Raw genomic sequence first — 12,727 nt, 5'->3', positions numbered from 1 at the left:
CCACTCTGGAGAACAGTATGGAATTTCCTCAGAATAGAACTACCCCACCATCCAGCAATCGCCTACTAGGTATTTACCCAAAGGATACAAAAATACAGACTGGAAGGGATATATGCACCCCAAATTTTCATAGCAGATTATCAACAAACTGTGCAGAGAGCCCAGGTGTGTGCCGACTGAGGAATGGATAAAGAAGACGCAGACACGTGCCACGGAATGTGACTCAGCCAGCAAAAAGAATGAAACCTTGCCATTTGCAACAACATGGATGGAGCTAGAGTGTATTATAAGTGAAATAAGTCAGAGGAAAACAAATACCGTATGATCTCATTCATGTGAAATTTAAGAAGGGAAGCAGATGAACATATGGGAAGGGGGTGCAGAAGGAGAGAGGGAAACAAGCCACAAGAGACTCTTAACAATAGAGAACAAACGGGGTTGATGGAGGGAGGTGGGTGGGTACACGGGGGGTGGGCATTAAGGAGGGCACCCCTTATGGTGAGCGTTGGATGTTTAATGTAAGTGACGAATCACTGAATTCTACTTCTGAAACCAATATTGCACTGTATGTTAACTGAAATTTAAAGGACAAAAGAAAAAAGAAATCTGCCTGATGGCTCGAATAACTAGGATGTAGACATGCAGATTCCTGGGCCCAACTCTGGCTCTTCAAGAGGAATCTCCGAAGGGGAGGGAGTTATCCCAGCATCCACATATGGGACAAGGCCGGGGACGTTTCCTAGGGCTGCCCTGCCTAGGGAGCTTATTTCTCAGACCCACTAATTGGTAGCATCTGGGTCCCTCTCCCTGCTTTGTCTTCCCGTGGTGCGACAGATTTTTCAAGCCAAAAAAAAAAAAAGAAAGTGGAGATGCCGGGGATTGAACCCGGGGCCTCATACATGCAAAGCATGCGCTCTACCACTGAGCTACATCCCCTGGCCGCGAGGTGCCGCTCCTGGGACCGAGAATATCAGAAGCCGCATTTTCATCCCTTTTGCACGTTTCTTCTTTCCCGGATGTTCAGTGTCTCATCGATTCCGAGAGGCCTCTTTCTGCGGGGTGAAGCGCCCCAGCCAGGGGCCGTAAAAACCCGTACCAGGGCGAACGGGCGCGGCTGCCAGACAGCGCTCTTTCTATATGAATTGACCCAGAGAAGCGACGGCCGGGCTTATCCTCGTTAGTATAGTGGTGAGTATCCCCGCCTGTCACGCGGGAGACCGGGGTTCGATTCCCCGACGGGGAGGCAGTGGAATCATTTTAACAATGAAACAGAGGTTTTCCTGGCACTCCCTGTAAGTTATAGGAGCTTGCTGTGCTAAGCCGCGAGCTCAACAGCTTCCCTCGTAGGGATAAAATATGTGTATGTTGCGAGTGTGTTATTACTTCTAATTCTGATGGGTATCAGAGTGATGATAATAACCAGCTCTTAGACAGTTCTTACTACGCCTCGGGGGTGTGGCTAGACGTTTTACAGGTGTGCGCTCCTGTGATGCCGACAGGGGCTGCGTGGTCAGGTTAGGCAGGTGAGGAAGTGCGGGCAGAGAGCAGCTCGAAACTTGCCCAAGGTTGCACCCGTCACGGTCTACTCGGGACACTGGGCGTCTCTGGAAGGAAGGACTGGCACAGGTGGGAACCGCGCTCACCTTCCCTTCTGCACATATTTGCACTGTTTGAATTTTATTTTTCTCCCTCCCTCGCTCTCCACCTTTCTTTCCTTCCTCCCTCCCTTCCTTTTTCTCTTGTTTCCTTCCTTCCTTCCTTATGCGATTTTTACCAAAGTGATATACTTAAATGGTTTTTAAAGAACTACAGAGATAGGGGTTGCACGGAATTGTCCATGTACTTAAACGCCACGAAATTTTTTTCTTGGAAATGGTTAACTTTGTGTTGTGTGCATTTCACCCCAATTTTTTAAATAATCACGTTTTTAAAAAAAGATCAAGACTTGTTTGGGGAAGAAAGGATTGGAAGGGGCGGATGGGAGTGTAAATGACTTCAGCCCATTCGGAAAGCTGTGAATTCCACCATCGAACTTAAGGATCGCATGCATGAAATTTTGCCTTTAGGGAAAGGACGCAAAAGGAAAGGCCTACATACAAACAACTTTGGTTTCTTTCGCTTCTTAGCACTGTTATTATACTGATTATCTGGTTAGTGTGTTTGTGACTGGGCAAGAAGGTCATTAGGTGCTTACCAAACACTTATTAAATGACTTCGCATCATGAAGCCTCCCCACTCTACATCCTCTTCCAGACTTCACTCCACTTCCATTTCCCAAAGCAGAAAACGCCAAACCTGGACGCCAACCTGTTGATTTCCTCATGCCTTGAAGCTGAGCGAGTGCCACAGGTATGGCGGTGGTGCTAGGATCTGAGTCACTCACTGCCCCAAGGAAAGTCACAATCTGGACAAAGCGTCCTACACACACCTTGGCTGGTCAGCATCCCTGTCCCACCTTAGGCTGCTTGGGGAGTTGCACCCAAGGGCAGAAGGGGGCTTGAGAAAGTGGGGTTCTGAGTCAGGTACTGCTCATTCATCCATTCACTTGTTCATTAATTCAACGGATATTTATTAAGCACATACTACGTAGCAGGCAGGCACTGTTCTAGACCTTGAAGGATACAGAATTGACCCTCAGGGATCTGTCATTTTAGCTGGGGAGACAGAGAATGGACAATATGTAAGCTAACAGCAAGCAGTAAGGGGCTGGGGGTCCTGCTGGGAGGCGAGATCGGGGAGGTCGTCTCGGAGGCGGTGACCTTGAAGGACGAGAAGGAGTAGGTATCTGCGAACCTGGCGGCGTGGGTCCCTGCTTGTCCTGCACTCCCGGCATCGATCCTCAGGTGGACGACCCAGGGCCGGCGGTACGACCAGGAGGAGCGGAGTAAAACGTGAGAGCCAGCAGCCGAAATAGCTCAGTTGGGAGAGCGTTAGACTGAAGATCTAAAGGTCCCTGGTTCGATCCCGGGTTTCGGCAGCTCTGGTTTTTTTTCTTCCCCCCCTCATGCATGAAAGGGAGCTTAAAAAATACAACACACGAAGAGACGAAGTTAATTCTTTCCAATCATTAAACCGGTTTCGGTTTATTTAAAAAAGCTCCGAGTGGTAGCCACCGGTCGACAGAGCATAGGGAAACTTCCTTGCAATCTGAGAAATTTCAACAAGGCTGTGCTTTTCCTGAAATTTTTTTTCTCTTATTTCTTAAGCGCGTATTAATCTGTGTTACGTGTTTGCTGATGTCTGCTCGTTAATTTTGGCTTCCTGTTTATTAATTTCTGCTCCCTGAATTCTCCCGACCGAATCAAGGACGTAGCAGGGAACAGCTTCTCTAAGACGGAGCTGAATCGAAGGGGCCTTTTGTTCTTCTGTTTTGAAGAAAAAAAAAGAATAAAATATAAAACCCTTTGGTGGGGGTTGATGCTCGGCGGAACTTGTATGTGCCTTAAAAAGGGCACCTGAAGAGCTCATAGCAACGCCTGTCCTCGTTAGTATAGTGGTGAGTATCCCCGCCTGTCACGCGGGAGACCGGGGTTCGATTCCCCGACGGGGAGGCTGCAGAATACCTTTTTTTCTACCCCTTCCGTTTCTCTCCCGAAAGAATCAAATTCTTCCACTTGTGCGGAAATCTCCTTACTCGAGGAACATCAACTAATAAGCCGGCGAGATTCGGTCTGCACTGAGGACCTGGTTACAGTCACGGTCCAGCCCGGGGTCACACGGTTATGAGAAGACAAAGTTCTCGCGCTGCGGCCGTATTTCCATCTCCCGCGTGCCCTCAGCGCGTCTGTGAAGTGCTCGGTTTGGTCGGTGCTGTCCCCAAAAAGGACTGCCGCCTTTCAAGGCCAAGGCATGCTCCTTCTGCCCCCAGAGAGTTCCATCCTCTTGGATCTTGCCCAGGACCCAGGCTGGCCCTTAAAAAAAAGTTTATGGACTTGACACAGGAGGTCGGGGTCAGTGCCGTTGTGGACTCCCTCCTGAGTAGCTGTCAGCCTTCCCAGGCTCCTACTCTTTCATTTGTTTGTCTGGGGTCACCCCCCCCCACACACACACACACACACATTCATTCTGCAAATATTTACTGAAAACGTGTTCGGTGTCAGGCCCTGTTCTAGGCACTGGGGCTGCGGCAGGAACCAGAGTGGCCCAGATCCTGCCTTACTGAGTTTACCACACAGACAATAAACAAATGCTATAAAAAGTCTCCCAAAGTGATAAATGCTGTAAAAACAAAACAAGTAGGAGGGCATACTAGGGAGTGTGTGGAATGGGCAGACCCCATTAGTGAGGTGTCCAGGAAGGTCCTGCTGAAGACTTAGACAATGAGAAGGAGCCACTCACCAGAAGATCTGGGGAGCACCCCTGCTCTGCCCTACTCTGCTCTGCTCTGCTGGCAGAGGAAAGGGCAGGTGCAAAGGTTCTGAGGTGCAAAGGAGGGTGCGTGTTTGTGGAACAGCAAGGAGGCAGGTGTGTGCACAGAAGGGGAAGAGAAGAAGGGATGAGGTCAGAGAAGTCGATCAGAGAGCCTTACTGCCCAGACTAAAGAGTCTGAATTCGACTTTAGGGTTTTATGCAGAGAGGAAACACAATCAGGTTTGTTTTGAGCAGAGTAGTGTGGCAAGATAGAAAACAGGGGCACCTTCTGGACCGAACACCGTCCCTTAGCTGGTTCCCAAACCACGTCCAAAGGTGTCTCTCCACTGGAGTTCATACATAATAACAGTAATATACATAATATATTGATACATAATGATATGATAATAATGATATGATAATGATAATAATGATACATAATAACAGTATCATTTGTCATCCTGAGAACCCACAGGCGGGCCAGACCTTGTAGCAGGCGCTGTTCTAAACGTTTCAGGCATAGCTGAAATGGCCACCCACACCCTGGGGAGGAGGAACTAATCAGATCCCCTTTTTCTGGATGAGGCCCAGAGAGGCGAGAATATGAAATCACAGAGGTGGCAGAGTGTGTTTTCCCCATCGGAGTAAGTGACTTGTTTCTTGCCCAGAAAGCTCCAGCGCCAGTGGAAAGAGGTGAAGCCGCCGTTTTCTGCCCTCTCCTTGCAGTTCCTTCACCCCGAGGGGCCCCCTGGGGACTTGGAGGCCACAACAGCAACATATTCTCTCCCCTGGGGTGCTTCATAAGCACTCTGCACAGCTGTGCTAAGTGACAGTTAAAAATGGTTCTTTTCAGTGGGCTATGCAAAGCAATTCCTCCCTCAAAGCCATGAATTTGATGCTGCATCTGTTTCTTTTTAATTTGCTTATTTTTATATTAGAAAAGTTCTCTGAGAGGGGGGAGGTCTGCAAACCTCAAACTCACTGAAGATTGGGATACTTTTTTAAATTAAGTTTTCTAATTCCAATATAGTTAACATGCAATGTTATATTAGTTTCAGTGTACAATATAGTTAGTGATTCAACACTCCCATATATCACCCAGTGCTCATCACCACGAGGGCTGTCCTTAGCCCCCATCATTTATTTCACCCTGGAATGGTTTTAAAGGTCCGGGAACCAGACACTTCTGGATGGAGGTGCAATCAGGGCAACACCCTTATTTATTGGAAAGAAACTCATTTCCCATCCCTTCTTTTCTGTGACGAGCAACAATCAAATATAGGTCAATTTCTTTTTGTTCCTTAGTCCTGATATCCGCTAGAATTTCAGCCACAAGGCTATATAAAAAAGATCTATTTGGGAAGATTTATTTTGGTTTGCGTATGCTAAACCCAAACACATATTTAAGTGTATAAAGTTTTAACTGAGAAAAACAAGGGGGAAGAAAATCTTAAGAATAGAGTATAGCAGAGAATTTCAGAAAGCTTGGTAGGAGGGGAGGGGGATGTAGCTCAGTGGTAGAGCGCATGCTTTGCATGTATGAGGCCCCGGGTTCGATCCCCGGCATCTCCACTATGTTTTTCTTTTTTTTCTGTTTTGTCTTTTTGTTTCCTGATTCTTATTTTCTGCCCTCGCTCTTCATCATTAAAGCGCCCTATATGTGATTATTACAACTCCAGTCACTACTTGGGGGGTGGGATTTTCAAGATAGGCATGACCCTACCTTTCTGAAACCCGTAACACTCCTGATGTACTTTTGTTGGAAGAGGCTTAGGGGAACTGTTAGCGGAAAAACAAAAAGGCAAAAATCATCTGATGACTAAAACCCGAGAGATCCAGTGAGAAAGATCAACTGGGGAGGTCAGGGTCCTTTTCCTGGCACTGTGACTTCAGTTCAAGGCTCCCAGCACTGGTGACTGAGTCTCGCCATCAGAGGACAAATATGGAAGATCTGACTGTGTTGGCCCTTGCTCTTTGTTTGTGCTATTAATAACCAGCCAGTCTGGGAGTGACCAGAAAGGAAGCCAGCATTCCCGGCAGGCAGGATTTTGCTTCCTGCTTCGTCCATCAGCAACAGGTCACAAATTGAATGAGTGAGTGAGTGAATGAATGAATGAATGGCTTTGATGCACATACTGTTCATGTTTTTATTTATACACGATCTGTATTTTTTTGATCATTAAAGATCAAAGATGTTTTTACCGAAAGAAGGGATCCTGTTGCATTCTGCGGATTCAGTTCTTTACAGTAATAATGAATTTATCACCCATCAAATTGGGTCTCTCGTGTGACTTAACCTCATAGTTTAAAGCATAAAAACAATAAGTAAATAAATAAAGCATAAAAGCTTCTCGTCTTAGATCTGGCGGGACGTGACTCTTGATAAAGGGTTCACTTTTAAGATGAAACCGAAATTTGTAAGATGACTTACCAGTTGGGTGGATGGCGGGTAGATGATAGCTAAGGAGCTTCTGTGAAGGCTATTTCTCTCCAAATGTCAACAAGGTTGTTTTTTTTTTTTTTTTAAAGATTTTATTTATTTATCAGAGAGATAGCGAGCATAGGCAGATTTTATTTATTTATCAGGGAGAGAGCGAGCATAGGCAGACAGAATGGCAGGCAGAGGCAGAGGGAGAAGCAGGCTCCCTGCCGAGCAAGGAGCCCGATGCGGGACTCGATTCCAGGACGCTGGGATCATGACCTGAGCCGAAGGCAGCTGCTGACCCGAGCCGAAGGCAGCTGCTTAACCAACTGAGCCACCCAGGCGTCCCTGTCAACAAGGTTTTAAGGGAACAAAATGTTGAGGTAATTTCTAAAGTTAATCAGGCCTAACACGAAACCAATTATAGGCTTCTGTTTTTACTTGGTACCATATAATTAAATATATCTAATAACACACTGACAAGGAAAAAAAATACCATGAGGCTTGTTGGGGAATGTAGCTGCCTAGAAACGTTGTAGTGAATCTTTGAGAAATAAGTCATTTTCAACCATTTTATTTTACACTTAAAAAAACAAAGTTCATTATATAACATTGCTGGAGTAGTCAAATTCAGAGAGACAGAATGTAGATTAGTGGATGCCAGGTGCTGGTTCGGAAGGGGGCATGGGGAACTTTTTAAAAATATATATATTTTTAAAAAAATATATTTTATTTATTTGAGAGGGAGAGAGGGAGGGAGAAAGGGAGAGAGAGAGAGAGGATCTCAAGCTGACTCCAGGATGATTGCAGAGCCTGTTGCGGGGCTCAATCCCTCAATGCCAAGATCACAGCCTGAGCCAAGGTCAGGAGTTGGATGCCCAAAGACTGAGCCAGGTGCCCCAGGGAGCTTTATTATTATTATTATTATTTTATTTACTTATTTTTAAAGATTAATTCATTTGAGAGACTGTGTGAGCAAGAGAGCACAAGCAGGGGGAGCAGCAGTGGGATAGGGAGAAGCAGACTCCCCACTGAGCAGGGAGCCCTATGTGGGGCTCGGTGCCAGGACCCTAGGATCATGACCTGAGCCAAAGACAGACCCTTACCTAACTGAGCCACCCAGACACCCCCCAGGGATTTTTTTTTTTTTTTTTAGCTAAAGTCACTTGAAAAATAGCCGATGGGAGAGAGGCTTTTCGTGAACGCTCCTTGTATCCTCAATGCAGATCCTTCTAGCAGGCTCATTGGTTGTAGACCCCCACCCCCCGCCCCCCGCGGCCGCCTCCGCAGCGCCTCACCAACCAAGTAATGCTGTAGGAAAGACGTTAGGGTTCGAAGCTGATCGTCAAGAAAGAATTCCTGGCTGTTTGTGGCAGAAAAGGGTGATTTTATTAAAGCACGGGGACAGGACCCGTGGGTAGAAAGAGCTACCATGGGGGTCACGAAGAATGGCCCATTGTATACTTTCCAGTTGGGAGGGGGTTAGGAATTAAGTCTCTAAGAAGGTTACCAGGACCTGGAGAAAAAGTCATTTCATGCTGTGTAATGAAACCTTACTCATGAGACCCTTCAGATGTATATCGGTGGCCCATATGCTTGGGGGGTGACGGCCAACATGTATCTTGGGGGTTTAGAGATAAAGGAAATTTCTAAAGGAATTTTTATATGTTAAACTAGACTTACAGGATCCTGGGCTGAGGTTTGGAGCAGGGGAGAAGGTGGTTTGGGCCTGGACTATCTTTTGCCCTTACCCTTAGCAAAGTATCAGCGTCAAGGCAGCTGAGTCCCTAAAGGAAAGTCACTGCCTGCTTCAAGGACTTGTCATTGGGCTGCAGGTAGTAAGGAAATTTAGTAATTTTTCTTCTGCCTTAGTTTCCCACATCAGTAAGACACTGAACTGTCACAAACTATCCTACCTCCCATCTCTTCATTTTTCCTAAAAACCATGGACTCCCCACTGAGAGGCCTAAATTCCTCTTTTCCTTCCCTATAAGATAGTATTTATGCCTAAATTCTAAAACCACCTCTGAATTATTCATTTCCCCTGGGTATCTCCTATGTATACATGAAATATACACGTTAATAAACTTCTGGGTGTTTTTTTTTTTTTTTCCTCTCTCTCTCTCTCTCGTTAATCTTTCATTACAGGGTCTCAGCTAAGAACTCAGAGGGTAAAGGGAAAATTATTTCCGTTCCCACAGTACACCTAACACAATGAACTGTCTGCTTAAAAATGGTTAAGATGGTAAATTTTGTCATGTGTCTGTTTTGCCAGAGCTTAAAAACAACGAATTAAGGACAAAACAAATCTCCTGTAGACTAACTTCTCAATCTTCCTAAAGCAGGCAAATCTGAGGACTGAAGCTACAGGCTGATTTCCTGCCTGGTGAGGGATGAAACTGGTTATTTTTAACACGGAGCGCACAATGCAAATGTATTCCTGTAAACAGCGAAAAGACAGAGTCCCCCGAGCTTTTCTTCCCCACTAAACTGCACAAAACTTTGACTACCTTTTATGGTTATATAACCAATGACAAAGCAAGGCACACGTTTCCCAGCCAGCTCTTGGTTTCACTCTTTCTCTTGGGGGCGGGGAATGTTTGCTGATTCTGGTGCCCTTGGACTTTCTCATGACGCTGAGTTAAGTTCCAGATATGGTCGTGACCTCCAATGGAACCGAATCCTGCGGGGAAGGAAGGCAGGTCGATAAACAGGGACCCGCTCATCGGCAACACCCCCCTCGCCCCCGCCCTACAGCAGCCCAACGCCCAGGCCCTTTGTGAGCTCAGCCCATCACGTGTTCAACCCTGCCCGCCAATCCCGCCGTGTTACTGGGCCTCTGTCGCTTTTGCATTGGTGGCCCTCTGAAGCAATCTCTTCTGGGGCACTTGCAAAGGCCGGATCTGTGGGTGGAAGGAACTGAAAATGGATCCAGTGACTCACCCTGGATCTCGCACATTCTAGCACATTACATTCTAGGTCAGGGGATTTTAGGTTTCAGGGACGTGAGTTGATATCCAATTCCTGGGTCCAAGTGGGACATGTAGGTTTTGGGAGGTCTTCTCGGCAAACAGAAAAACAGTTGTAATGAGGACAACAAAATTCCCCTGTAGGGCAGGGTGGCTCAACCTCCTTGGCATTACTGACAGGTGGGACTGGGTGATTGTGTCCTGAGGGACCTGCAGCAGCACCTCCAGGGCCTCTATTATCAAATGCCGGTGGCACTTCCTCCTCCCTGCTAACACTACCGTTGGGACAACCAAAAATGGTCTCCAGACATGGTCAAATGTCCACTGAGGGCCCAAGTCACTCCTGCTTGAGAATCACCTGCTTGAGAATCTAGGGAAACACCAGCCATTTGTCTCACTTTCTCTTCCCCTCCCTGTCACCCCAGTGCCCTTGCACAAATGTTTACTTCTATTTGCTCTCCCACAACCCCTGTTGGGCATAAGGAATGCAGGGGTGTTTCAGAGCCTTTTTTTTTTTTCCTGCTAGAGACAACACATGTGGTTCCTAAGAATGTTGTTTTCTCCTTGGAGATAACTCACTTGGGATCCACTTCCCACCCTCTGAGCCTTTTTTCTTCCTCCTCTCCCTCCCCTGCCTCTGAAATCAGGCCTGTTTTTCTCTGTACCTTTTGTACTCTGGAAAAAGCTATGTCACAAAGTTCGTGACTCAGCCTTTAAACAACATGAATCACGAGGCAAAAGCCACAGCCAAAAGCGAGCAGGGTGTGGTATGAAGCTAAGCCTGGTCACCTTAGAAAGAACCTGGGCATTTTGGTTCTCTGAAACTTCTGCCCAAAATTTGGGAGGAAATACCCCTATAAGAACCCCCCATGTTTTGTTCCTTTAAAACGTTCTAGAAATAACCTTCATAAAAGCCTGGATTGGAAGTTACTGGGGTCTCCTGCTAACCTGAAAAACAAAAACAAAAACAAAAACAAAAACCCACGACATTTTGTCTTTACTATTCATTTTAATTTTCCAGTAACAATTCATTCTCTTTGAAAAAATGTGAAAATTTGCACAGATTAAAGTCTATTTTGAAACTTCCTCAGGCCTCTTTCAAAAATACCTACATACATGGGTCAAAAAAGAAAACACAATTTCATTTTGATGCACATTTTAGGAAAGTTGAAATACTACAACGTTCATAATTTAAAACAGGAATGAATCCTTTTTAAATGCCAGAACACTTTAAAAAATATATTTTATTTATTTGACAGAGATCACAAGTGGGCAGAGAGGTGGGGGGTGGGGTGGGGTGGGAAGCAGGCTCCCCGCTGAGCCCAGAGTCCCAACACAGGGCTCTATCCCGGGACCCTAAGATCCTGACCTGAGCTGAAGGCAGAGCCCAACCCACTGAGCCACCCAGGCACCCCTGACAGAACACAGAACATTTTTAAGGCAATTTTTCTTTTCTTTTCTTTTTTTTTTTTTTTTTTGAAAGCTTTGAGTACGGAAATTAAAATATCTTTCTCCTCTCTATATTGTAGAAATGGGGGATATTTCTAGAAGAGTCCAGAAGGGGCAGTGGCTGGGAAATTGAGCATGTGAGGGAAACTTTTCACTGTAAGCTTCCAAAAGCCTCTTGTTTTTCACCATATTCATACATATATATTTTTTCATATTCATAAATCTTTAAAACACTTATTAAAAAATACGCTGGAGAAAGGACACCTAGAAATCACAAAACGAGAAAGATCTGGCTGGCAATCTTCTACTCTTTTTCTATCCACATTGCACTTTGCCCTAGAATGAAGTTTTCTATTTGGGATATTAGGGTGTTTTTTTTCTCCCCTCAACCACAGATGCACAGAGCTGGCATTTAATTAGGGTGTTTAAAACCTCAGGCGTATTTAGGGTGCACCTCTGAGCTCCCCCGAGGACCGACACTTAGGAAGATGGGAGCCTCCGTGTTTGCAGTCAAGCACAGCCTTCCCAACCCAAGTGGCGCAGATGAAACAGGAAGGCCAAAGAACAATCTAGAAAGTTCGGTTGGCTTCCAGAGGCGCCTCCAGCAGATGGGGTTTCTGCTCCCCTTTTCAGACCTGGGCTTAGGGACCGCCCCCGGTCCACCCCAGGGGCGCTCTGCCCCGAGCGCGGACTGGGGGGCCCAGGGCTGGCCCACCCCCAAGCCCTGATCTGTCTAGTCATCCGTCCTGTCCGCGCGCCCGCGCGGGGAAGGGGGGGCATGGGCGGGTCGCCACAGCCCGGGGTGGGAGTGGGGGAGGGGACGGAGTCGGAGCGTGCCCCGGCGTGAAGACCCCTGAGCTCGCAGAGGGGCGAGGGGCGCGCGACGCCAGACCCCTCTCCGTCCAGGGCGGGTCTCGAGAGCCGCGAGGACCGTTGCGGCCGAGGGGAGGGGGCGTCGGGGTCCGGCGGGGACGGCCCGCTCCGGGCGCCCTAAGGACTCCGCGCCGGGTTTTCGCTCTTTCCGAGGGCCCTTTCCCTCCCCTCCCCCGTGCCTCCGCCCCCGAGATCGAGCGCCGGCCACGTCCGTAGGCGTAGCACTCAACTGACGCGCTGATCCCTCCGCGCGGGCTCCGAGGACGGCGGCCCCTTACTCAGCCGATTCAGTCTACAGCCCATCCTTGACAGGTAAACCTATCGGGAGGGGCTTTTAGATGATTTGGGGAAGGGGGGCACTAGTTTTCTCTCCGGACGGCCTGAAGTGTGAGAAAAGTAGTCCCTTCTCGGCGTTTCTGCGGAGGGATCCATCGGAGAGGCGCCACCGATTACTATATAAGGAGGCGCCGGGTGTGGCGCAGGCAGTTCCGTGGAGGCCGCGAGATCGTTTTGCGTGTTTGTGTGTGAGCTGTGGTCACAGCCGTTTGGTGAGGAGTGGGCCGCTCTGCTCCCCGGGGGTCTTGTGGCCGGGCGAGGCGAGGCGAGGGGAGGGGAGGCGGGAGGCCGAGCGGCGCTCTGCGGGCGGAGCGGAGGTGGAGGCGCT

The 12,727-nt window shown here is 47.7% G+C and overlaps 1 protein-coding gene and 2 long non-coding RNA genes across 6 annotated transcripts in view; 2 read left to right on the top strand and 1 right to left on the bottom strand.

Annotated features, from left to right (window-relative positions):
- Positions 1-12,727, bottom strand: part of LOC309847823 — a 243,159-nt gene that overhangs the window by 71,461 nt on the left and 158,971 nt on the right. The window lies entirely within an intron of this gene.
- Positions 3,307-4,201, top strand: LOC309848444. The gene is made up of 2 exons (XR_014303048.1): positions 3,307-3,496; positions 3,599-4,201. It is a non-coding gene; the product is annotated as an uncharacterized lncRNA (long non-coding RNA).
- The window catches only part of UBC (ubiquitin C), a 4,307-nt gene continuing 3,549 nt past the window's right edge, over positions 11,970-12,727 (top strand). For 2 of the 4 annotated variants that reach the window (XM_082698605.1, XM_082698603.1), the window contains exon 1: positions 12,432-12,611. The gene's annotated coding sequence lies outside the window, so the exon portion shown is untranslated. Of the gene's footprint in view, positions 12,376-12,431; positions 12,612-12,727 lie in introns of those variants that run through there. The other 2 variants (XM_082698604.1, XM_082698606.1) reach the window with 2 other exon arrangements.

The sequence above is a fragment of the Mustela nivalis genome (assembly GCF_964662115.1).
Source record: "Mustela nivalis genome assembly, chromosome: 14".
In the NCBI taxonomy this organism is placed as follows: Eukaryota; Metazoa; Chordata; class Mammalia; order Carnivora; family Mustelidae; genus Mustela; species Mustela nivalis.
This window is presented reverse-complemented; position numbering and strand designations above follow the sequence as displayed.